The sequence below is a fragment of the Alexandromys fortis genome, unplaced genomic scaffold, assembly GCF_014885135.2.
Source record: "Alexandromys fortis isolate MF-2015 unplaced genomic scaffold, M_Fortis_MF-2015_v1.1 scaffold_30, whole genome shotgun sequence".
Lineage (NCBI taxonomy): Eukaryota > Metazoa > Chordata > Mammalia > Rodentia > Cricetidae > Alexandromys > Alexandromys fortis.
The window spans coordinates 12,985,441-13,012,043 of record NW_026067922.1 but is presented as its reverse complement, the minus strand read 5'-3'; the positions used below and the strand labels follow the sequence as shown (position 1 = coordinate 13,012,043).

General features: G+C 44.6%; 1 protein-coding gene across 4 annotated transcripts in view; it reads right to left on the bottom strand.

The window, feature by feature from the left end:
• The window catches only part of Mboat2 (membrane bound O-acyltransferase domain containing 2), a 123,991-nt gene that overhangs the window by 40,272 nt on the left and 57,116 nt on the right, over positions 1–26,603 (bottom strand). The gene's annotated exons all lie outside the window — the stretch shown is intronic.

Genomic DNA, 26,603 nt, shown 5'->3' with positions numbered 1-26,603 from the left:
GACCTCGCCAGGACGACTAGTCAGGAGCCAGCTTGGCCTGGGGATCCCTGCCTTCAGAGACTGAAACTGTAGGCAAGCTACCACCACCCCACCCCCTACACATGGGTTCTGGAGAAGCTGACCTCTGGCAAATGTTTTCCAGCGATTTTATTTGATGTTTTAAAATATGCCCTCAGTAGCCTAAGTTCATACCCTTTAGAGTGAATCGGGGGTGCTCACCCAGAACCAGCTAGAGACTTTACAGGAACAACCAGCTAGTGACTTTCCCAAAATCAAGGTGCTCAAGATGGTATTACAAGTGAACACAGTATGGAAAATGAGCTTATGTATCCACGGAAAAAGAACAGAAGAAACCCAAAAACCATATCCTAGAGAACGTAACTTCATATAAGACAAAGGCTGCAGTTCAAATTCTCGGGGTATAAACATGTCATTAGTCAACAAGTCAGGAAGGGCAGAGGAAGCTAGGCCTTCCTCATGTTAAGATCATTCTATATGGATTAAATAGTCAAATATGAAACCATACCAAGTGGGAATTACGGCTAAATATTCAAATGTAGCTCTCAAACTGGAGGGTTTTCTAAGCATTCAATACAGAAGCAACCAAAGGGGGAAACACCATCTATTTGGCTAAACTAAAGCTTAAGTTTCTCACGTATGTGATTCAGGTGGCTTTATGAATGAGTTCTTTAAAGCTCTGAAAAAGAAAATCTGGGAGAAAGAAAAAAAAAACCCAGCTGGGTGTGGTGATGTGCACATTTAATGCCAGCACTCAGGAATGGAAGCAGGTGAGTCTCTATGAGTTCAAGTCCAGACTGATCTACATTAAATAGAGAGACCCTGTCTCAAAGAAAGAAAAAAGGAGAGCATACTAAATAGAATATTTATTTAATAAGGTTATTTCAATCACTGTCAGTGTATTTTGTAACTTCAAGTAGGAGTTTATATATAAAAAGGCTAGCAGTATTAATCATCATAATGATGAGTCAAAAAGATACATGGGCATTTGCTAAAATTTCAGTCAAGCGTGGTGGCAGTACTTGGCTGAAGCATGAAGACTTCAAGTTCAGAGGCCTGCCGCATACTACACAGTAAACTCAACACCAGCTTTGACAATGGGATAAGATACTGCTGTAAAATAAAGTAAAAGTGCCAGGACACGCACAGCTCGGTGGTAGGGCACATGCTTGCTAGCATGCATGAGGTCCTGGGCTCAGTATGACTCTGTAAAGGAGGGGGGAAAATGATGTTTCCTCAACATTAAAATGCCTAAACACGAGGCTGGGAGGACTACTTGCCATACCAGCAGACAGACCCAAGGTCAGTCCCCAGAACACACGAGGAAGCCCAGCATAGTGGTACAAGCCTATAACCCTAGCACAGGGGGAGTCAGGACAAGAGGAGCTGAATTAGAGAGCTCCAGACTCTGTGAGAAACTATGTCTCAAAAAAAAAAAATTAGGTGTTGGGGGCCAACTAGATGGCTCAGGAGGTAAAAGCACTTGGCATGAGGTCTCTAGAACCCATGTATAGGGGGTAAGAAAATCAACTCCATAACAGTGTCCTCTGATTCCCACATATGTACTATGGTATGGCTCCCTATCATATAACACACACACACACACACACACAGGGACATGGACACGCATATAACAATAACGATGTGGAGAAGGAAGTCAAGATACTGATATTTTACCTCCACATGCACAATGTGTGCTTTTGCACACATATATACACATACAATGTGTACGTACACACACACGCATGCATGCAGGCTCTTGTCAGTGCGGAGATAGTAGTAACTCATAAGGGAAGAACAATCAGGAAGCGTGGGGTGGGAAAGAAGAGGACCATGCGTTGGACAGCCTCACTCTACTTCTAGTTTAGAAGACTCCGTCACAGTAAATTCTGCTCCTGTTAAATTAATTTCTAAGTTTAGCATTATAATCCCAATCATAATCCTAACAATGCTTTTGGTGGGGGTGAACCAGCTGATCTTCAGGGGCTTCTAGCTAACTAAATAAACACGTGACAGGGAGGCTCTGCCCTGTTCTAACGCATAAAAGAATGTGCTGCAAGGATTTAGAATGTAGCATTGTTTCAAAAATAGATCAAAGGATTACTCAAACAAGAGACAGTTTAAAAAGACTCACTGTCCAACTGTTTATGATAACACTGGCATGTTAAACCAGGGGCAAGATGAATGAAGTTTAGTGAGCCAAAACAATAGCTCTCTTCTGAGATGGCTCCCCAGTGCACACTAGACACAGGGAATACCAATCAGTACAATATGAAAAGATATAAATGTAAAAAATAATATGCGGAGTCATACAATAAGATAAAAGAGAACACCTGGAGAGGGAACAATCACATAAGCACAAAACACATCAGACATTTCGGTTCAATAAATTACGAAGCATTACATGCTAATGTAACAGAAATCACCTAGTATGCATGCTAGGTTAATGTCCCTAACAGAGAACTTCCAAGCAATAAAAAACAGATGAAGAAATCAAGTGGAAAATAAGAATGATAAGGATCGGATTATATAAGAAAAATGTAACCATCATTTATTTGGAAAAATAAATGAGATTCAGTCAAGCAGCTGTCAGAGACAAGTTGGAAACTCACAGCAGGCTGAAGACTGTGTTCAACACAGACACCGTCTAAAGAGGGTAATACTCGGGCTGGACAAAGGACTCGGCTCTCATGCTTTTGTTTTTAGCATCTTTGTCTGTCTATGTATCAGTCAGTCTATCTATTGTCTGTTTATTGCATGGGGGCATGCCTGCCACTGTGGACATTATAGGATGCACCCCACCCCCAGTTTCTTCCTTTTTACTCAAATCTGGGGTTCATGTGTGCTAGCTGAGCATTCAACCAACCGAGCTACACCACAGTCTGAGGAATGGAAGTTTTAGAGTCTCTTAAGCGTATAATTTTGCAGCATACGTTACCATATATCAAATATACGCCATTATACTAAGAATACAAAGAATGCATGTTACATAGTCTTTGAACTGACAATTGCATGTTCTTATTTCACCTAATACATGAAGGACAAAGTTGCGGGATAAACCCTCAAAGGTCTGCAGTGTAACTGTGGAAATACTATACAACGATACAATACTGTGCAGTTCCACCCAACTCTACATTCAGAGATTTCAATTCCTACCTTACCAGGGTGGAAGAATTTGTGGGAAAGAAACTGATAAGGAAGATAAATCTGGTCATTAAAACCAAGACTATCAACTCTAGCCTCTAGAAAAAAAAATCTCATCCAATGTCTGGTTTTATAAACATATTTTTATTTGGCCACACCCTGCTCATTTGAGTATTACAATGGCTGCTCTCGTCTTACAGCAGCCATAGAGCCTAAAATAATTACTGGCTCATCCTGTTAAAGGAACTTTTGCTGACCCTAATTAAGGACTAAACTGTGGGTGGAGATAGTAATAATTCACACTAAGTTTTAATTAAAAGTAACAGGATGTCAGTCATTGTGAGGAATGACATCACCACCACTACTTCGTTAGCATACATGTCAGTCAACACTCACTTTAGAATGACATTAGCACATCATTAACACGAGCAGCTGCGTTACTGATCTAGATGGTAATTCAGCACCTACCTGTAGGCATCAGGGCAGGCCTGCAACTACAGGTTAGTTATAAAAACTTTGGCACTAATCAATGAAAGCACTCCACGGGAACTATGGGCACAGAATTCACAAGCAAGTGGACTGACCATTCGCTGTTTGTATATTATATACCACACATCCACTCGACTCATACATTGTAGAATAAGCATCGATGGCACTGCCTATCCAACTGATTCCAGCTCCCAATCCAGACACCCAAATCCACAGGGGGTCAGGCCCCTTATGTACAATGGCACAGGGGTTGCACAGAAGGTACGCTCCCCTGTGCACTTTAACCACCCCGGGACAGGTGATTTACGGTGGCTAACGCAAGGTAAGAGACTCTAAATGGCTGTGCGCTGGGATAACCAGTCTGTGTATGTTCAACACACACGCCACGTGTTCCTCAGGTTTTTCTGGCCGCAGTGTTGACCAGATGTGGAAGCCACAGAGGGAAGGCTGACTGCCTGTTATACACCTGTTCTCGAGAAAACTAGTTAGTCGTGAGACACGGGCTGACATTCCCTGATGACTCACATTGCTGGGCTCCTGGAACGTGGTTAGTGCAAGCTGAACTCACTATGACGATAAAACACACCCAGACTCTGGGTCTGGAAAGGCAAAAACTGACTAACTTGTTAGCCTATTTGTTGATGTACTTTTGCAAGTTATCGTTGGGTATATTAGGGGAGAAGAAATGTGTTCCTCAAGTTAGTTATGTGCTCGTTTTTAAACTGACTCCTGGAGAGTTTAAAAGTACATCCACAGGTTTCTTTCTACTAATGTACTGTGCTATGTCTTCCCAGAAAAAAGAGGCAGTGGGGCTGAGCAGGCTGCGTGGCTTTTCTCTGTCCCTGCATATGGGTCTGGTGACAGCTGCAGGCATTGCATGTTCGGGGCAACACACAAGCTAGGAACACACACCCGAGCAAGAGCCTCTGTTTCCCTGACGCTGCTGGGCTACTACACAGGCTCTGGGCAGACCCACTCTGGAAAAAGATCCTAGGTGCCAAGTTCCTTTTCTGGTACATGCAACCGAGTTAGCTTCTCAAATGCCCAGTTGTGGGCAGGAGTACTGGGGAAAGTCTGATTTTTTTCAAGTTCACACATCAGCAGGGAAAGCAGGCATGTAAACCAGTGTGCACACCATCACGTTTTAAGTGATTTGGTCTGTGTATGAGCACCACTGAATATCTCCAAAGAAGAATCTAGATGCAAATAAAACTCAAAGTAGATCCCAATCACAGCCCTGTGGCACTGCCTGTGTGGTCTCCCAAGCGTGGATTTGTCACTCCATGCTGGCACCTGGGGGCTTTAGCCGTTCCAACTTCATCATGGAGCTCTCGTCTTCCTACAAGTGGTTGACTTTTGAGAAGCCAACGCGACTTGGAAATGTTAATGAAACATGACAGAGGATTTGGAGGCTTGACCTGATCCCTCAGGTGTGACATCTGTCTCTGCTGCTGCTGGGACACTGAAAAGGGCAGCAGACAATTCTTGCTCATAGGAGGAGTCAGCCTGGACACGGTCAACATGCTGAAGTAGTGAGGATGAAATGAAATGAATGTAGGGGTCCTATACTCCGAAGATGGCAGTGCTGAACTAGCCAAATGATCGGCCCTGCCTCGGGACTTTAGCTTTGAGAGATAATACTTTCTATTCTGTTCACACCCCTGTGTTCTTGAGTTGGGCTTTCTGTTTTTGGCAACCAACAGCATCCTGGCTCTCAGGATCTGTACCGCCAAAATGAAGTGAAGGGGATGGTGAGCTGGCTCAGTCATTAAAACGCCTGTGGTGGCATGCATTTGATAGGTGCTCAGAACCCGGGTAAAAGCCTAGCAGGGTGGCATGCATCTGTAACTCCAGCGCTGAGGAGGCAGATGCAGGAGTGTCCTGAAGATCACTGGTCACTAGCCTAGTTGAATTAGCAATCTCCAGGCTCAGTGAGAGGCCAGGCCTCAAAACATAAATGTGAAGAGTGATTGAGAAACGCACGTGGCCTGGCTAGTTTTATATCAACTTGGCACAAGCTCGAGTCATCTGAGAGGAGGGAGCCTCAATTGAGAAAACGCCTCCAAAAGATCCAGCTAGGGCATTTTCTTATTAGTGATTGATAGAGAAGGGCGCAGCCTATCGTTGGTGGTGCCATCCCTGGGATGGTGGTCCTTGATTCTATAAGAAAGCAGGCTGATCAAGCCACGGAGAGCAAGCCAGTAAGCAGGTCCCTCCATGGCTTCTGCCATCACTTCCTGCCTCAGGGTTCCTACAATGCTTGAGTTCCTGTCCTGACTTCCTTCAGTGAAGATAAGTCAAATAAACCCTTTCCTCCCCAACTTGTTTTTGGGTTGTGGAGTTTTGTTGCAGCATAGAAACCCTGAGGCAGCACCCAGCATCAATCACCGGCCTCCATAAGCACATGTGTGCACACCCCTCCCACCACGCGCACACAACAGGTCAGTAGCTTATGAAGCGTGCAAGAACAGAATGTTTTCTTACGAGATTCCAAACGTCTATTCATCATAAGTAGAAACCATTGAAGGGGAAAACAAGGTAGTGAGGGACCATGAGAATGAATGAACTGGCAGAGAATCTCAAGTGAAGAAAGCAAGTTACTGTCATCACAGGACTGGAAATCATGGGGGAATAATAATTAATGATAATAATAATAACAGCAGGCGGATCTCTGTGAGTTTGAGGACAGCCTGATCTACAAGAGCTAGTTCTAGGACAGGTGCCCCAAAGCTACAGAGAAACACTGTCTTGGAAACAAAACAAAACAACAACAACAAAAAAAAAAACACAACAACCTCCCAAAATGTGTAATCTAAGTTGATTTTTCTCAGGCGTTTGTTACAGTAACAGAAAGCTGATGGGCTCCATGGTGAATTGTAACTGCCTTTTCCATACTGAATCATTTAAAAGGAACACAAAGCAGGTCACAGTAAAAAAATAAATAAATTACAAAACAGATTTTATCAACATTTTAAAGTTCTCACCCACTAGTCATCACTAAGAAGCAGGAAGGCAGGTCAGAGAATGTAAGAAAATATTCACAATGTATGTAGCTGGCAAAGGGCTGCTATCCAAAATGCAGAAAGAATGAACGGTAACAAAAACAACAGTGGGAAGCCTTGGATAGAATAACTCTCCAAAGTTATATAACTAGTCAATTAGCAGAGGAAACGTGGCTGGCACCAGTAATTACCAGAGGGATCAAAATCAAAGCTACAGAGAAATAGCGTAAGACAACCTTCAGCAGACCAGAGGGAAGGAGCTCCCTCAGACTCTGGGACGAGAGTACCACGGAACACCCACTTTGAGAGGGGGCAAGTTCTTTCTCTCCATTCTTTTTTAACCTCTGGCAATTTCCTACATCATTAACATGCTTTAATTCAGTGCCCTAGCAGTTCCTCTTCTAGGTATTTACATAAAAATACAGAAACACATCCACAAAAACTTGTGTAAGAATGTTTTACAAGTTTGAATCCCAATAGCTCAAATTTTGAAACAGTCTGTAAGTCCATTAAGAGATGAAATGGTGCATAATTGTGGTATGTTCATATCACAGAATGCTAGCTGAACAAAAAGGAATCGTCTCTTTTTTTCTTAGTTATAAAATGTATTTATGTGTGCATGCATGTAGGTATACATATGCAGGTCAGAGGACCATTTGTGGTAGTTTATTCTCTCCTTCTAAAAGGAGAGAATTTATTCTGTTCTAAAAGGGAAAGAAACATTCCATTCCATAGGCAAAACTCATGAAGCTCTGTAAGGAAACTCAGTAACTTCAGGAAGTCCCTGAAACTGACCAGATCCATTGAAGAAGCAATAAGGACTGGTGAGAGGCAAACTCAGACAGTGCTGGGTGGGTTTGGGTGATGGAGCTGTCTCTGAGTCACTTCCGCTCCTCTAAGTATAACCCCAATAAACCTCACTGGTTCACCAAACTGGACTTGGGCGGATCTGTCAGTGATTGCCTATCTGAGACAAGCAGACATCTATCTGTTCATGTCTCCCCAGGAATAGTGTCACACAACAGTGTATGGCACAGTTTATATGACACTCTAGAACGGTCAGAATTGCTCTGAGAGATGGAAAATGGATTACTGGTTTCAAGGGACAAGCGGACTGACTGCAGAGTGGCATGATGGGGCCTTTTTTTGTTTTGTGTTGCTTCTCGAGACAGGATTTCTCTGTTTAACAGTCCTGGGTGTCCTAGAACTCTCTTTGTAGACCAGGCTGTCCTCAAGCTCACAGAGATCCACCTGCGTCTGCCTCCCAAGTGCTGGGATTAAAGGCGTGTGCCACCGCACCCAGCTATGATGGGGATCTTTTTGGCAAAGGGGAAATGTCCTTTATATTAACAATTGACAGTTAAAGAGATCCATACATGCACCCACATTCCTCGAACAGGTAACTCATTTTTGGCAAATTACATCTCAATAAAGCTGTTTAAAATGACTTGGAAATACTAAAACTTTCTTGGGTTTCTCTACAGACCTTCCCTCACTTCGGGCCTAAGGGTCCAATTTGCTTCTTTTCTCTGTGTCCACTTCCTTCCAAGAGAAATTTAAGAGGCCCGGGATCTTAAATACCCACTCTATAGACAATGTCCACTTTCTGCCTCTAGCTGGGACATGTACTAGCATCCAAACTCAAGCCAACACACTCCTCTACATCTCAACTTAGCTGTGTAACTAACACCTGAAACACAGCACCAAGCAGGGCAGAGATGCTGAACTACTACCCAAGGCCATCCTTTCCAATGCTCTGCTCCAAATGAGGGGGTGGTTTTGTATGTGCGTGCATGTGTGCATGTGCATGCGTGTGTGTCAGGGATGCATGTGTGTGTCCGTGTGCGTGCGTGTGTGTGTCGGGGCTGGGATGAAACCAGGCCTTGTGAGGATATGTGAGCAAACGCTCTCCCGCTGAGTTTCGTCTCCAGGGCCTGAAGTCACTATATCTAACTACCACTCCATGTCTATGCTTTAAATCTCTGCACCTCACATCATTTGTACCCGTATACAATGCTATCTTCCAAGCACACCCTGGCACACACTCCAGCCTCAAGCCACGGGACCTGACTAGTCTCTCTTCCTCATTCTCGCCTCCCCGATCTCTTGTTCCCACAGTAAGAGCTGGTGCTCAGAAGCTCCACCTAACAGCTTTTCCCAACACTTTAGAACTTTTAGATTTCTTTAAGAATGGACCCATGAGCTATATATATTTAAAAAATAAGTATTTACATGGATTTCACTTTTTATTTTAATCAAGGAACACACAACTGGTATTTTTCAGAGTTTCGGGGGGGGCATATGCATAGTAAGTGTTGAATTTAAAGGAGTCATGTGCTCACGTGCTACAAGAAACAGAACTGCCCACCTCTGTAACCATCTAAGCTGGAAACTCAGTAACCACAGAGGCTAGAGAAGAAGAAGGACTTGGTGGCCACCTCAGGGTCAGTTAATAGTGCTAAGTAAGGTCTCGGTGGTGGTTGCAGCAAGCCATTGCTATTACTATTGCAGTGGCTGTTAACATTTTTGAGGCAGGGCTCCCTCAATGAAGCTTAGGTTGGCTTGGAACTCATTCACCACGTAGCCCAGGCTGGTCTTCGACTCAGGTGGATCTTTCTGTCTCAGTCTCCCAAGTACTGGGTGGGATTACAGGTGTGGGTGGCCATTCTCAGGAAGAGCTATGAAATGGGTAAGACAGGAGGTTTACAAGACCTTCGAGAGAAGCCCGGATTCCTGTTCTACCACACGCTGTCACTCAGGCCAATCCCTGAACTCCAGCCTCTGCAGGAAGGCTGGGTTAGGCAGCGTCGGGTAGTTCAGTTTTCAGTCAGTGCCATTTCTGCGTTAGTTGGTTCCATTTCACCTTAAAGATAATTGTGATTTTGTTGAACTGCTTCTTGCTGACAGCTTCCTCTCCCTCTGCTCATCAGAGCTGCCCCGTGCAAACAGCGCGGGATATCGAAGGAAAACTTGTTTTAGACTGCAGGTGGCTGAAAAAGCCCTGCAGACAAGGTCAGGTTTGTTCAAGTCGGCATCTCTCAAGCCTAGCCCTCCCCTCCTGGCACACACTGGAACATTATAGATAACTAATTGTTTAAATAGACATCTCTAAAGTAACGCTTCAAACTTGCACCTCAAGGCCAGCCCTCTCAGAATGTTCTGAAGCGTCTAGGTGCCGTCATCCATTGCTATTTTTAGGATACACTACTTCAAACTAAATAAGACTGAAATTCACTCAACCTGGCAAGCTCTTCTACTTCAGTCCATTGGCTTGTTTTGAGAGCCAGTCATGCTATGTTGCTTAAATGCCACCTGGACTTGAGTGATGCTCCTGCCTCAGCGTCTCAAGTAGCTGGAACTATACACACACTCCTTGGACCTGCCTAGCTACTTAAATAGCAGGACACACCCCCAACCTACAAATGAACAAAGCAAGTACTGGTGATGATATGCAGGGGAGGGCACAAAAATAATGTGGGGACACCGAATTTAACCCCAAAGACAGTACAACTGCTCACAAAGTACTCAGATAATTGACAGCATATTAAAAGCAGACTTTGAGGGCTGGAGAGATGTCTCCACAGTAAGGCCACTTGTTGCTCTTGCAAAGAACCCTGGTTTGGATCCCAGTTCCAACACAGAGGTTCAAGAGCATCCTTAACTCCAGTTCCAGGGGATCCAATGCCCTCTTCTGACCTTTAAGCGCATGGGTGGTGCACAGACACATGCAAGCAAGACACTCACACATAACATAAAATGAATAAATCTAAAAGGATTTTGCTAGTAAGTAGCAACAGGAATTATATAACATTATTAACTAAACTGACAACTTGCTTGCGTACTAAATATGCACTATGTGAAAATTTTCAACCCAACACATGCTAGAAGAAAAATGCAGCTAGATGTACCTAAGGAAACAAGCCATGAACTGTTGGGGACTGCAGACCCTCAGACCCTGACCCTGAATTTCCTGTGACCTCTTGCCTGCCGGAGTAAACAACTTGTTTTCCTGTGTTTGCAGCTGCTCTGAGCACAAGACCCTCATGAGTTCCTGAAGGCAGGGGAGTGGTTTCTGGTGGTTTTGCAGCTGAAAAATCCCGAGAGCTAGGGCATGGCCATTAGTCAAGGAGATCCCCATATAAGCTTCCCTGGAACACAATAAAGTTGACATTCTTGTTTCAAGGATGACCCATGTCTCTCTCTCTGTGTCTGTGTTTCAATCTCCAGTCCCTTGCCCGACCTGCAAACCATCCCATAGTGCAGGTGCCACAATGAACATTCCATGCCTGGGTCCATTTCAAGATAGGATCTGAAGTCTAATAAAGCCAGAGGTCTAGAAAGACACTTGCTTTAAAATTACCTGTTTCCTTCTTAAAGAATTCATACTTAGTCAAGTCTGTCCACTTTACTAAGTGATTACGTGCAAGGCAATGTGAAGAACTATTTTTCTGGATGATGGTGTCTGAAAATGTGGCCTGAGCACGCATGCTGTGACTCAAAGAGCCTGTTTCTTCTGCATTTTTGTCTGTGCTTGTATAAAAGCGTGTGCAAGTCACAGGGCGTGGCCTGGCCCGTTGTGACAGATTCAGGCTGCGCCTATGGCTGGGGCTCACTCGCTGGGGAGGGATTCTGCTCTGAGGGTCAACAGCCCATTTTTCACCTTAGTGTTCAAACTCACACATCAGAATCAACCGCCTAGCTCCTGGGGCACCAGCATCTGCAAGCAGTTTCAGCTTTCTGGACACTTCCAGGCCTCCTTCCTGTGGGTCTGCACCTCCGTCCTGACATCTTTCAAGAGGTTTCAGAAGAAAACACAGTGATTTGTGTTCACTCGTCTAGGCTTCCCCAGAAATCTGCTTTGAAAACCACTATCACCGTATCAAACTTCTAAAATCTTTCCAATAACTTCTTGGATGCCTTTCTAACAATGCACTTATGCACCTAGTGAAACTGTAAGAAGTGTTTCTTCCTGTTTACGTGGTGGACAGTCGCCCTCTGAAGCGCATCTCTGCAACAGGGCTCTCGGTGACTATGTATGGCGGCTCACCAACATGTGAATGGACTACCCAGGCGTGTGGCCCCTCGGCCCCACATCCGCACTTACTTGGGTAAATAACAGGCATTCTTATTTGAAGTTTGCATTTCTCAGTTTGCCTTAGAGTTGGTGGGTTGAGAGTGTCCCCCTAACACAACACGCATACACTCGTCTTTTACAGGGGGATGAGGAAGCCGCGGGAGAAAGGATGCCCTCCCTTTCAACAACTTGCAATCGAGTCAGACGCCCACTGGTGAAGCAGCATAATGGGTGGGCACTGGGGGTCTCTACATCTAAGAGTTGGAAGTTAAAAAAAAAACCCAAGCTAAGCACAAGTCAAGGTGTAAAATCTAGTGTCTCACGCTAACGTTAGAGACCAGAGATGTGAAGGTCATGGAGGACAGAGGCCCCCTCCCTCCCCTTGTCAGCACCTTGTAAAGCCAGGAGCTCGGACTGTGGGTAGGACTTTAGTTCTGGGCAAATAAGTGACCGTGAGGCAAGCTCTTGCCCCGGGGGAGACACGACATTGTCTGAAGACAGGACTTCTACGTAGCTGGAAGCTTCTGATAAAGCATAAAAATACACTACTGTCCCTTCCCTTAAGAGGGACTCCACACGGCCTATCATCAATCACCGTCAGTTCTGTTTTAGGGACTTGAAGGAACAAAATAGAGCTTACTTAAAAATGTGGGTTGGTCCAATGTTCCCTCTGGTCACTGGCCACTGTCACCCTTGAAAATGTTTTCCCCTGTATTGGTCCCTCTGGCCACAGTCTATTCTCACCCCTTGAAAATGTTCTACCCTACCTGTGGGTCGTGACCCCTTTGGGGGCTGAATGACCCTTTCACAAGGGTTGCCTAAAATCATCAGAAAACACAGACATTTACACTATGATTCCTAACAGTATCAAAAGTATAGTTAGAAAGTAGAAATGAAAATGATGTGATGACTGGGGTCAGCCCAACATGAGGGACGGTTATTAAAGGGCCGCAGCATTAGGAAGGTTGAGAACCGCTGGCTGCTCTCACCTGCCTTTTACCCTATACTCTGTGTTACCGATATAATGGAGATCACAGGATGGGGGACAAGAGAAGACCCGAGCAGGATCCTAGTGATATCAATAAGGAAGTCACATCTGGAGTAAGGACTGGCAAAAGCTAGCTGCTGGCGTGACTTCCTACACCAATCCTTTGCCCTCTTCTCCTAAGTATTTCCTTTCTCTGAGGCCTTTATCTGAACAGCTGAACAGCCGGTCAACTGGGTATGAACACTAGAGCGTCTCCTCTGAAAGCTTCTCAACCTTTAGCTGGACCTAAAAGTTGTTCATGAGTACGGTGTTCTCCCCCTCCCCGTCACATATGGTAACAACATCTCCCCGGTGTTTAGGACTGAAAATTTATAGTCCTCCTGCCTCCGCTCCATACCTGTTTCCTCCTAAAGCCACCAACAGGCACATCCCTGACACTGTCCCAGCATCCACTTAGCGGTGTCCTGGCCATTCTACACTGTTAAGTCTAGCTACTACAGTGTGAACAGCTTGATAAAATTCACTTCCCTCAGGCTGGAGAGATGCCTCAGTGGTTAAGAGCACTGCCTGCTCTTCCCGAGTTCAATTCCCAGCAACAGCATGCTGGTATACAACCACCTGTAACGAGATCTGGTGCCTTCTTCTGGCCTACAGGCATGCATGCAGGCAGACCACTGTATACTTAATAAATAAATAAATCTTTTAAAAACTTACTTCTCTCTTAAAACTCCCTGGCAGGTAGGTTCCCTATACACTGAGAACTATATGTTCCCGCCTCCCTCAGACTTATGTCACTGCCCTCCTTGATTGCCATATCCCAGCAGCTCTGGTCCTTTCTCTTGTCCCGAAACAAAACACCTGACTCAAGAGTACCCTAGGCAGGCCCCCACCCTGTGCTGATATTTCATTTGTATTTTAATAAACAGAGCTTGCCTGAAAATCAGAAAGTAAAACAGCTGCACTCGTCTGCCATACAGACCAGGCAGTTGTGACACACACCTTTAATCCCAGAACTAGAGAGGAATATAAAACGGAAGGAGACAACTCTCAGCTCAGTCTCATTCTGAGGATTCCTGGAGGCAGCACCACCCTTTCAGTCTGAGGGAAAGGTCAGGGTCAGTGGCTAGGTCAGCTGCCTTGCTTTTCTAATCTTCAGATTGAACCTCAATATCTGTCTCTGGGTTTTTATTATTCTTACTACAATTTGGCATCCAATGTGGGTCTCGAACCCACAACCCTGGATTAAGAGTCCCATGTTCTGCCAACTGAACTGGGGCAATGCTATGGTGCCTTGGACAGCTGACTCATCCTGCCACTCAGATCTCAAGGCATTTTAAAACAGCTTCTCCTGGGACCCATCCAATGTGTCCTCTGAAGAGGCTTGGCTTGGCTGTTTGCTGTTTGTCTTCTCCATTTGAATGGTCAATGTCGCTCCCCTAAACACCATATCTGGCTGTACGGCACCAAGAGAGGTGCCTAGATACTTTGACTACTTGCTGACCAAATGAATATCTAAATGCGCACTTGAGAGCATTGGAAACGCTATTCCTCAGCCTGAGAAAGAAAGCTAATCAACATCAGGAAGACTGGAGGGCGAAAAACGCAGAAGCAGGGATGGAGGTGGCCGCTGGGCCAGGGTGAGGGCGGAAGGTCAGGGAGGCAGGAAAAGAAGACAGAGCGCTTGCGGGCCAGCATGCTCCCTACAGCTCATTGAGAGGCAGAAGAAACAGCAGGCAGAAGCTGCTGGAACTAATGGCCTGCTTGAAATGTCAAAGTCCTTCAGGAGAGACAACCTGGGGGATGACGGCTCAAGGGATGCTTCCATACGGTCTCTTTCCCCCATAAACCATCACTCTCTCCACCAACAGCATCAACAGCCAATGACGAACCTCTCAGCTTCCTGAAACCCAACTCCTACTATGTGAAAATTTTATTTTGATTTATACATGTTTCAATGACGTCCCCTTCTTCCCACATTAACCAAGAGTCAGACACATTAAATTCAGGCCTGGAATGTAAGTATATTCCTATGTTAAAAATGTAAGAAAGATTGCGATTTAAAAAAAGTTACCGGCTCACCTTACTTGTCTCAAGTCAGAGAAGGTACTGTGCTAGCAGCAGGGAACACTTTCACGTGCCAGTAACTAAATCCAAAAGAACAATGAGGCCTTTGCCTGCCAACGGCTCCAATTCTAATGGGAAGCAAATAACTTTGGCGCTGCCTGGCCCCTGTGTGCGCACCTCTGCTCGAGACTGTGCGTCGAGCTGGGGAGAAAGGGAAAGGAGCAGTGTACAGGACAGGACAAAAGTGCCTTGCTGGAGGAGCCGGCGTACAACCCTTAAGGTCAGGCTGGGCCTCTGCTCTTGTGGTTCCTTAGAAATTTGTTCTGATACAACCAGGCCTGCTCCTTCAAACGCTGTCTCCATCTGCTGCTTCTCGTCAGTGACAGGAAACAAACAGGGACACTGCCGTCTGCCCTCGGCACTAAACTCCGCTCCCACGTTTGCTTGACCACAAAGAATGGCCTTCACCATCTCACCTGGGATGGCTATCCTTGGTTGTCAACTGGACTACATGCATCTGGAATGAATAAAGTCCAAATGGCTCGGCACACCTGTCCTGTGAGGGATTATTTTTTCTTAATTCCTTTGAAGAAAGAGTCATTTAGAATCCAGATCTATTTTATTTTATTTTATTTCATTTTATTTTGAGACAGGGTTTCTTTGTAGCTTTGGAGCCTGTCCTGGAACTAGCTCTTGTAGATCAGGCTGGCCTCGAATTTACAAAGATCCACCTGCCTCTGCCTCCCGAGTGCTGGGATTAAAGGTGTGCGCCACCACCGCCTGGCAGAAACCGGATCTTTGAGGTGGCAACACCCACATTTAACCTGGTCCAACTTTGCAGCCTTGTTATATAAAGATCATGGAAAAAGAAATCTCTCTCTCTCTCTCTCTCTCACTCTCTTTCTGCCTGCTTTTTTTTGCACTCACTAGCGAAGTCTGTTTCCTCATTGGCTCTAGAGCCCACTTCTTCAGGACTCTGGTGTGTACTGAAGACCAGCTGAGACATCCAGCCACCGAGACTGAGTAACTATTCTCGGACCTTCTGTTGGTAGACGGTCATTGTTGGACTAGGTAGACCACAGCCTGTAAGGCACTCTAATAAATCCCCTTTCTAGACAGACAGACAGACTCATTCTCTATGTTCTGTGCCTTAGAGAACCCTAACACATGACTTCACCACTCATTTAATGTAGTAATAATTTAATGAGTTTAGAATTTAGTGTATATTAAGTGGCCTTTATCTTTTCTCACACAACAGGAATAGTTTTCTGCTGGGTTTTCTTTTTTATTTTTCTTCTGTGGGATTGAACAGAGACCCTTATCAAGCCCTATCGGTTTTACTAGATTAAGGGAATGTAACAAATATGTAGCTTAAAAACATCGAACAATAAGCTTCAAATATAGAATCGCTGAGGGCAGTTAAGAAAACATACGTGGGCCACAGTAAGAAACCAAGATTCCACTGCACCCCGAAGCTTATCAATTTACCAGTTACCGCTTCAGGGGAAAGGTTGCATTTTCAACTAGGTGTATGTGCATACATGTACAGTTACAAACGGCTGGAAGCCGCCATGTGGGTGCTGGGAATTAAATCTGGGTCCTCTGAAGTTCAGCCAGGGCTCTTAACTGCTGAGCCATCTCTCCAGCCCCAAAAGAACCATGTAAATCATCATGTGACCACTCCCTGGTGTGGGCGATCCTCAACTATGTAGAATAGAGAAAGGATGCTCAGCACTGCCTTCCTCCCTGTCCCTTTGTGAGGGTGTCACTTGACCAGCTGCTTCAAGTCCCTGCTGCCTGGATCCCCCACCGTGAGGATCTGCATTCTGAACCATAAGCTAAAATACACCCCTAGTTTTTTGTTTGTTTGGTTTTGCCCTTACATTACTTTTGCTGGAGTACTTTATCATAGCAACCATAGCAACAGGAGAAGAAACAAAGACATACCATACTATACTAGTGACTATTGGGGCTTTTTGGTTTATTTTGTTTCTGTTTTTTCTTTTTTGAGGCAGAGCTTAACTGTGTAACCATAGGTAGCCAGGAACTTGCTACACAGATCAAGCTGGCTTCAAACTCATGGACAGCCTCCTCCCTCTGCTTCCCTGTTATTTTAGAGTGAGCCCACCTATCTAAAAGGCTACTGTATAGTCATCTGCTGTGGCAGCAGCCTCCAGATCTCATATGGACAGCATCTCCCGATCGCAACAAAAGGCCACAGGGAATGGCTGGCCTTGCTGTCCAAGCGTGTGTGACCTCAGCTGAGAACAATGAAAGCATTCACTCACACACTCTCAGGAAGCATCTTGCCATTAAGGGACAATTACCAGATCCTGTGATATTAAATAATATCTCTATTTTTGAGTTAATGATCTCCACTCTTCCATTTCTATAAAATTCACCTTTCCTCAAATTTCCTTCCGATTCTCGCAATTGCCTAATCTGCTTTAGAGCCGGTGTGTTCGTCACTGGAGGTGTGGCACCGGTTGGCACCTATGCAGCCCTTTTTCCTGCCCTAAGACCCTACCTTGGTCAAGAGACCCAGCATTTCCTAAGATGTCTCAGCCCCTGGCCTTGTGTGGTGGGGGCCCAGTGCGCTCATTGAGGATAAGGCTGCTCCTCTTTCCCCAGCAGGATTGTTAATGGCCTCAAGCTTAGGTCCTGTGAAGTGGCACAAATGACGACACAGAAGCAATACGACACAACCATGCACGAAGAACAGGGTCACAGACCCCCATGTCCTTGTCACCTAGCTAAACAATGATTGCCATTTTCAATCCACTCTTTCTAAGCATCTAAGACCCAATTGCAGATGTCAGCACCACTGTTCTGTGAATTCTGCCGAATACATCCCTAATCAGTCTATGTTCTGCTTCGACCATGTCGCCACAGGGTCTAAGACAATCAGCACAATTTCTTTGAGTTGTCTGATTTATATTCAAATTCCTTGTCTCAAAGTTGTTTGGTTGTTTTTTGGGGGTTTGTTTTGTTGTTGTTGGTTTTGTTTTTTGGAGTTAGCATCCAAACAAAATTGTGTGCTTTTACTTTGCTTGAGTTAAATCATTTCATTAACCATTACAGAATACTGATTTTCCAATGCTACCCTTCCTTCCAAATAATCAGCTGGAACTTAGTTCTTCATAGCAGAACATAACCTCACCAACTCAGTTTAGATAAACTGAATTATGGCTCCTGCCAGTCAAGAGGCTGAATAACTAATTATGGAGCTCACTGCCTGGAAGCCTAAAAGATCTTAGAAGCCTAAATACAATGGGCTCTTTGTTAAACAGCTTTTTATTGAGCTAAAGCTGACACGTTATACAAATCATCTCCCAAGCCTGCAATTCAGTACTTTGAATTGCAGATGTGTAAAGTAGTGTGGGCCCAGAGCATCCCTGTGGTAGGGCCTGATGGGCTGAGCATCCCTCAGGGATGCCGCCACCTAGCCCAGCCATCCGCTGATCACTCTCTTAGAACAGTGCAGCGGTCAGTCTTCTGTGTCTGGTTCCTTTGCCTGATGCTCCAGCGGCCTGTCCACACTGCAGTATGTATATTTATTCCTTTTTTTATTGAGACAGTACTCCACTGTCTGGACACAGCACACCTTGTTTATAAACACACAAGGTGATGAGCATCTGGGTCATCTTCAGCTTCTGCTGTTCTGAATCACCCTGTGTAGACTAATACTTTTCTTTCTCTTGGCAGAGACCATGGCAGATTTTCCACTGTCACTTTTAGAGATTACAAAAATGTTTTACAATGTGACTGTACAGATTCACAAAGCAGGGAAGAAGGCCCTGGTAACCCGGTAACCCCACCTCCTCACCAATGCTGGGTCTCGTCAGTATCCCTCCTGCACTGTTGCCAATATCTCACTGTGGTTGTAGGTTGCAGCTCCTCAATGACTACTAACGCCCACCACTGTTTCATTTGGTTATTGGTAGGAAACATCTAACCCACACTTCGGTTTTCAAGTTGAGTTGCTTGAATTGTAAGGGTTCCTAGATGTTTGTTTTGCCGAGACTTTCCTCAGTGGTTTGTCTTTACTCTTACAGATCTCTTCTGAAGAGCAATGTTTTAAATTCTGACATACAGTAAATTTGGGGATGGGGGAGTAGTCTTCATATGCCACATCTTAGAAGCTCAGAGCCAAAGGGCTGAAGGGTTGCAGTGTAAGCTGCTACACTTGGGTCTAGGATAAGCATGATTTTTATATATGATGTGGAGTGATAGGTTCGTTGTATGCATAAGGACATCCACCTGTCACCACACCACGGTGGCAAAGACCATCTTCCTACCACTGAGTTTACTTTTATACTCTGTCTGTTCTAATGATTTGCATGTCTGTCCTCACACAGGCCTCAGTGTCCTGATTCCTACGTCAGGGTAAGTTGAGAACCTGAGGTGTGCAGACCCTCGGTCTGGTGTCCTTTTTCAAACAGTCATGTTGGGTCCTTATATTTCCATATAGACTTCCAGATCATCTTGTCAGTTTCTACCCAGAAACTCCGACAGGGTTTTGTTGGTGACCGCACAGAGGACTGAAGTGAACCTGTAGGTCAGCGGATCTACTGAGGATAGCTAGCCTCACCATACACAGTTTCAACACAACAAAGTCTTCCAACGCGTGAGTGTGGAAGACTATTTAATCTTTACTCTCTCTAAAACAGCGGTTCTCAACCTGCGGGTCAGGACCCCCACAGGGCATGCATATCAGATATTTACATTATGATTCATAACAGCAGCAAAATTACAGCTATGAAATAGCAATGGAAATGGTGTCATGGCTGGAGGTCACCACAGCAAGAGGAACTGTAGTGAAGGCTCACAGCGTCAGGAAGGCTGAGGACCACTGCTCTATAGGGTGTCTGCTGGTAGTTTTTGAGAGCTGTTCTTTTAAATTTATTCTTAAGTATTTTTAATAATTCTTTTAGATGCTATGTGAATGGAGCCATTGTTTATGCTTTCATTTGAGAACTTTAGTAGCACAGAGAAATAAAGCTGATTTTACAGACTGCGGTTCCCACATCTTTGTCAATTTCTTGTCGTCTCATTTATTCATCTGGGTTGTCCTTCCTAAAGGCATATTCCCATTTCCATGTCATTTCCACCTAACCATCCTTTCTCATTTAGAGTGTGTTTCTTGTAGCAAGCATGAGGTTAAATCTGGTTTTAATCTGTTTTTATACAGTCTTATAATCTCTGATATCACACTGACATTTGGTCATTAACTTAGCCACATCCCAAGACTTCTTCATTCCTCTTTTTATGGGCTTCTTTTGTCATTTGGCACTATAACATTTTAATTTAATAGCTTTATTGCCTTTTGTATATATGTATGCATGTATGTATGTACGTACTTAGTGAGACAGGGTCTCACTATGTAGCCCAAGATGGCTTTAAATTTATTATGTAGCTAAAGCTAGCCTCAAACCAATGATCTTCCTGCCTCAGCTTCCCAAGTCCTAGAATTATAGCACCACGTCTGACTTTCTACTTTTGAGATTTTCAATATATTTTTCTCCTACCTACATGATAATAACTTGAGGGACAATATATAGCTCTTTTCTCATACTGTATTCCACATTAAATCTGAGTGAATTCTGAGAAAATAAAGTAAGTTTGTAACTAGTATGGTTCCCACCTCATCCCTTACGCTATCACTGACATCTATATGGACAATACAATCCTAAAAACACAGCCCGTATGCTTCAGCACCACCGAGGGAAGAGAGCATCTCTCGCTGTCTTTTACACTGACCTATGCACATCTATTACCTACTCCTAGGACTCCTCAAGGGGTCTCATGGACTCGGCTCACTACAGACACCCTCTTTCAAACAGAAGGCCTTCTTTAGAATTTCTTGTAGGTCAGGTCTTTGTTTGGCTGGAATTTCCTTATTCTACACCATCGTTTTTGTGTTAGATACTTGTGCTGGAAGTGAGGGCTGGGACTGACATTTTTCACTCGGCAGTTTAGGATACATATGAGATTTGCCTTCATTCAGGCATCTCCTCTTTTTTGGTTTTTTATTATTGTTGTTGTTGTTGTTGTTGTTTTGGTCCTTCAAGACAGGGTTTCTCTGTGTAACAGTCCTGGCTATCCTGAAACCTGCTTTGCAGACCAGGTCGCCCGCTGAGACTAAAGGCATGCATCACCATGACTGGCTACTCTACCTGAAGAACTGTTATTCCTCGAACTCATTTGCTGCTTTCAAAACATCCCCCTGGGAACTGGAGAGATGGCCTGGGGTTCGATTCCTAGCACCCATGTGGCTGCTCAGAATGGTCTGTAACTCCAGTTCCACCGGATCTGATACCCTCACACAGACACACACGCAGGTGAAACACCAACACACCGGAATAAATGTAAGTAAAATCATTTAAAATGTTCCACTGTAGTGGTCTTAGTGAGGACCACCCACGTTGATCCTACCTCAGGTCTTAGATCTGCAGATGAATGTTTTACATTGAAACGAGGACATCAGAAATCATCATTCTTCAAATGCTACATCAGATTTGTGAGTACGGTGACTCTGAAGGGACATTTTTCTTGAGCATCATGTCCCTGTCTTAACTGTCAAAACACTCACAAATGGCACACAGCTGCTTTCATGTCAGTCCAGTTCTTACTTTCCAGGGCCTCTTAAGCCTTCTCCCATTAGCCAGGAAGGTGTAGGGACAGGTCACTTAGGACTCTCATTTCCCTAATGACCTTGTTCAATATCCAAAACCATGCTAGATGTGGGTACTCACTACCAGCTCTGCAGAGGGTGTTCTACCCTCTACTCGAAATGTAGTCAGAAACAAAGGTGCTCTTTGCATGGGCATGCAGGCTTGCCCTAGCAGAACTGACAGGGTGGGAACGGGTCAAAACTAAAAAAGAACACCACAGATGCCCACTGTTCTAATGTGAAAGTCAGCAGTTTCTTAGAAATAAATGCTTCTCAGATTGTTGTTTGGTTTTGGTCAAATTCCAGAGTGAAAAAAAAAAAAAAAAAGGTTCTGACAAGTTCCAATTTGCTTTATAGCTATTTGGGGGTTGGGGAAGAAATATACTGGCTTCTACTCAAATAGATGGCCCATCTATCCATTTGAAATGGGTTTTGTAGACTAACAAGGAAACCGTTTGTGTGGGGGAGTAAATTAAACTTCTACCATGGACCTGCAAGTCAGAAGCTATCTGCTCCAAGGAAAGTCAGCTGTAGGAACACTGCCAGGCCCCACAGGAGAATAAACACAGCTCGATGCACCCAAAGGTGTCTCTGCCTTAGCTGTACTAACAGACAAAATCCAAAGCCACTTCTTTACCATCCCCAGGGAAGTCGTTTCCCAGAGACACTCAGAGACCTTTCCTTCGGCTCCTAGGCACTTGAGAATGCAGCTATCCCCTGAATGGAAGATCAACAATCCCTCCTTGTGGTGGTCTGAATGAGAAATGAGCTCCAGAGACTCAGGAGTCTGAGCACTTGGTCGCCCACTGGTAGCGCTGTTTGGGGGAGGTTAGGGAACTTCTAGGACATGGAGTCTTGTTGGAGAAAATATGTCACAGGGAGGTAGGCTACTTCCAGTTTGCCCTCTCTGCTTCATATCTGTGTTCGAGGATATGACCTCTCAGCTTCCTGTTCTGGCCACCTGCTGCCAAGTTTACCCCGTCAATTGGACTCCTCCCTCTGGAAGTCCATAATGTCATGCTTATCCCCCATTAAACCAAAATAAACTCTTCTGTAAGTCACTTTTGGTCTTGGTGTTTTATCACAGTAACCAAAAGTATCTACACACAGTAGGATTTGACTTGATTTTCTGTTTGCTTATTGTTTTTAATGGACACATGATTATACAGTATAGTGTAATGTTTTGATGCATGCATATATTGTATAATAATCAAAATATTTAACGTAGTCATCATCTGATACATTTATCTTTCTCTGGGAGAAGAGCACTCAAAAACCTTTCTTCCAGCACTGTGGAGATAGTCAGTGTAGTTGGTCTCCCATATAACAACATCACAACCTACACCAGCTACCTAACAAGAACTCTGTACCAAGCTCTATCTTAACTCCCAACTGCACGTAACCCTTTTCAATTCTTGCAGTCCATAAGAATATAGATGAATTCCACTTGAGTGAGATCAGTGAGATTTGACTTTCTATGCACAGATTGTCTAACATGTCTTCTCGATTCATGTGTGGAGGCACAAATGACAGGATTTTATCTTCTCAGGGCTAACATATACTCCACTGTGCATACACACTGCATTTTTGTTGTCCATTCATCTGCTGATGGACACATGCTGGTTTCATATTTTGGCTGCTGCAAATCATGCTGCAATAAACATAAGCATCTTGTTTCTTTTTGGTACGTACCTAATAGAATTATAGATCACATGGTCATTCTATATAAACTTTCTTAAGACTCCAAAAGCACAGTCAACAAAAACAAAAAATGAAACTGCATCAAATAAAAAAGATTCTGCATGCGTAAGTCAAAGACACAGCACACCAAAATCCCCTGAGTAAAAAGACAGCAAGGAAGCCAACAGAGTGAAGGGACAGCCTACCATGGGGTCAAAAGAGCGAAGGGACAGTTTACCAAGGGGTCCACAGAGTGAAAAGACAGCCCACCACGGGGCCAACAGAGCAAAGGGACAGCCTACCATGGGGTCAACAGAGTGAAGGGACCGCTTACCACGGGGTCAACAGAGAGAAGGGACAGCCTACCACAGGGTCAACAGAGAGAAGGGACAGCCCACCATGGGGTCAACAGAGTGAAGGGACAGCTTACCATGGGGTCAACAGAGAGAAGGGACAGCCCACCATGGGGTCAACAGGGTGAAGGGATGGCCTACCAAGAAAGTTGACAGAGTGAAGGAAGAGCCAGCACACCAAGGAAGCAGACAAACAAAGGCACAGCATACAAATAGGAAAATGCATTTGCAAAACCCACAGGGAACAGAATGCGTCTTCACTGAGGAGCAGATGTGGTCACACTGAAAAACCCTGTCTACTCAGAGAACAGAGCAGCTGCTTCCTAGAGCTCTGTCCATAGTCTTACACCCCTCAAAACCCCTGCTCTCACAGGGAAGTAGGAGCTGGCTGGTCATCCTCCCTCCCTTTCTGACCAGGTGTTGTGAGGGATTTTATTTGCTCTTTTTCAAATCCCTATCCATGAAAATAAGTTATGGAGCTCAGCTGATTTCCTGTGCCAGGAAGGGTGACGATGACAAACAGCCAATGGGTTCTTTCTCTCTTCCTTTTGTTTACAGACAACAGAAATGAACCAAACCACCTACCTGGTTTGGTTTTGTATTTTTAAACTTTCTTTCAAAATTCAACTTTCATTGCCATACTTGGCTGGGTAGCATAATGAAGTCACTTTGTTCTTTATAGCAAATTTGGGGAAATTGCTTTCAGTATGCAAATGAAGTGGGCAGCGGACATTAAGCAGACTGCTCTAATCTTTCGCATTGTCAAGAATAACATTGCAGTTCACATCAAGTACCATCCAGCTCATAGTCACCTCGTCAGTCTCTCTGGGTACGAGACCAGATAGAGGAACACTGAAAACTACATCCGACAAACATGGCATAGTCTTGAATCACCTAAGAAACAGAATTAACCACAAGCAGAATCCAGGTTCCAGCCCATTCGGGATGCTAGAAAAACCGGGACTCTGAAAAGCGTGTCTGGAAAATTCTTTCTGTGTCTCCTTTCTGCCCGGATCCCAACCAACAAATGGGGCAGTCAGGACTCCGGTACAGCAAAGAGGCCTATCATTGCCTCATCCTCCACTGCACTTCCACTTCCACTCCAGCCAACCCCCTCTGTGACACTTCAGGGAAATCCTAGGTAGACGGGAGAGATGGAGAAACGGAATTCCAGCAATCCTCTAGAGCGCAAAGGCAGCTCTTTGCAGCTCTGTTTCAGTTCATAACGTAAACTGACAGCCCAAGAAATGGGAAAGGTGAGACAATGCATCCAGCTAAGCGAGAACTGAGCTGGTCGCAGCCTCCTAGAAGCTGGGGATTGAGATAGGAGAAGACGGTCAGCTCGCACAGTCACGTCACAGGTGTGTGTGGTGCCACTGGCTAGTAAGGATCTGAGGATACAACATGGGTGCACCTCAGCCTTTGTCATCTGCAGACCCGAGTCTTGCATGTGAGGCAAACATCCAGGCTGCCATGTACAAGACACACCATGGCTGGGGCTCTGTGGGAGACTTTATCTCACTTATTCACACATTTCTGGTGTGTGTGTGTGTGTGTGTGTGTGTGTGTGTGTGTGTGTGTGCACACATTACCAGGGACTGACTCATAGCCTTACACATACTAAGCAAGCACTCTAACACTGAGCTATACCTCCAGCCCTTCCCTCATTTTTATTTTGAGACAGGATCCTGCTACATTTCCCAAGCTGGCCTTAACTTACTATGTAGCCTAAACAGGCCTTAGACTTTCAATCCTCCTGCCTCAGCCTCCTGCATAATTGAGGTTACAGGTATGTACCAGCTGTTTTCACATTTTAATATCTGTGGAATCAAGAACACCCCTCAGGACAGTAGCCTGTGATCCTTTTTGGCAGCATATAAAACAATGAACATTAGGGATCAATGGTACCCTCATGACATCTACTGGTCCTAACATGCTCCCCAGCATCCAGAAGCAGCTGGCCTGGCAGAATCATGGAATGGTCTTTTAAAGACCCGGTTACAGTGACAATGGGGTGACAATAGCCTGGAGGGCTGCAGGGTTCTCCAGAAGGCAGTATATGCTTTGAATCAGCATCCTATATGTAGTAGCTTCTCCCACAGCCAAGATCCATGGGTCCAGGAATCAAGGAGTGAAGACGGGAATGATTCTACATTCTGTCACCCCTGGTAACCCACTAGAAAAACGTTTGCTTAGTGTTCCATAACTTTAAGTTCTACTGGTCTAGAAGTTTTGGCTCTAGCGTGGGGAGCATTCCTTCAAGAAGATACAACAAACATTTCTTTGGAATGGAAGCTCAGGCTTCCCCTGGCCACTCTGCCCTTCGCATGCCCTTAAACCAACAGGCTAAGGAAGGAGTAAGTGTTAGGATGGGTGACTGATCCAGATTCCCAAGGGGAAAATAGACTGCCTCTCCCCAGTGGAGGTAAGAAGGATTGTCTGGAGCGCAGGAGATCCTTCAGGACATCTCTTGATGCTACCATGTCCTGTGATTAAAGCCAATGAGAAACTACAACATCCTAATCCAGGCAGGATGACAAAGGGCACAGACCCTTCAGGAATGAAGGCATGGGTCGCTCCTCCAGGAAAAGAGTCAAGACCTGCTGAGGTGTTTGCTGAGGGTGTAGAGAATACAGAACAGGCAACAAAGAAAGGCAGTTATAAATACCAACTTAGGTCACATGACCATCTGCAGAAAAGAGGATTATAATTGACAAGAGTGTTTCTAGCACATTTTGTTAAGAATGTGTTTGGGCAGAGGTTTGTGATTTCTTTCCTCTATTTCTTTATCATGTAATGTAACTTCAAATTAGAGAATATCAGTGATTATCATATTTAAGTTGTGAGATACTAAAAGAATGTCCCTTAAAGGGATATCTAAAATTCATAACGCATTTGTGGTTTGTACGTGGGAAGTTCTATCATTTTAGACATAATTATGACTGGTTACTGTTTTCATCTGGAAATTAAGCATGGCATAAGGAAATGTGATTACATGTCAAGCTGGCAAGGGTGGGCTTGTGATGGCTGTTCTTGGTTGTCAACTTGACTACATCTGGAATTAACTAAAACCCAAGTGGCTACATACACCTGTGAGGGAGATTTCTTAATTAAATCT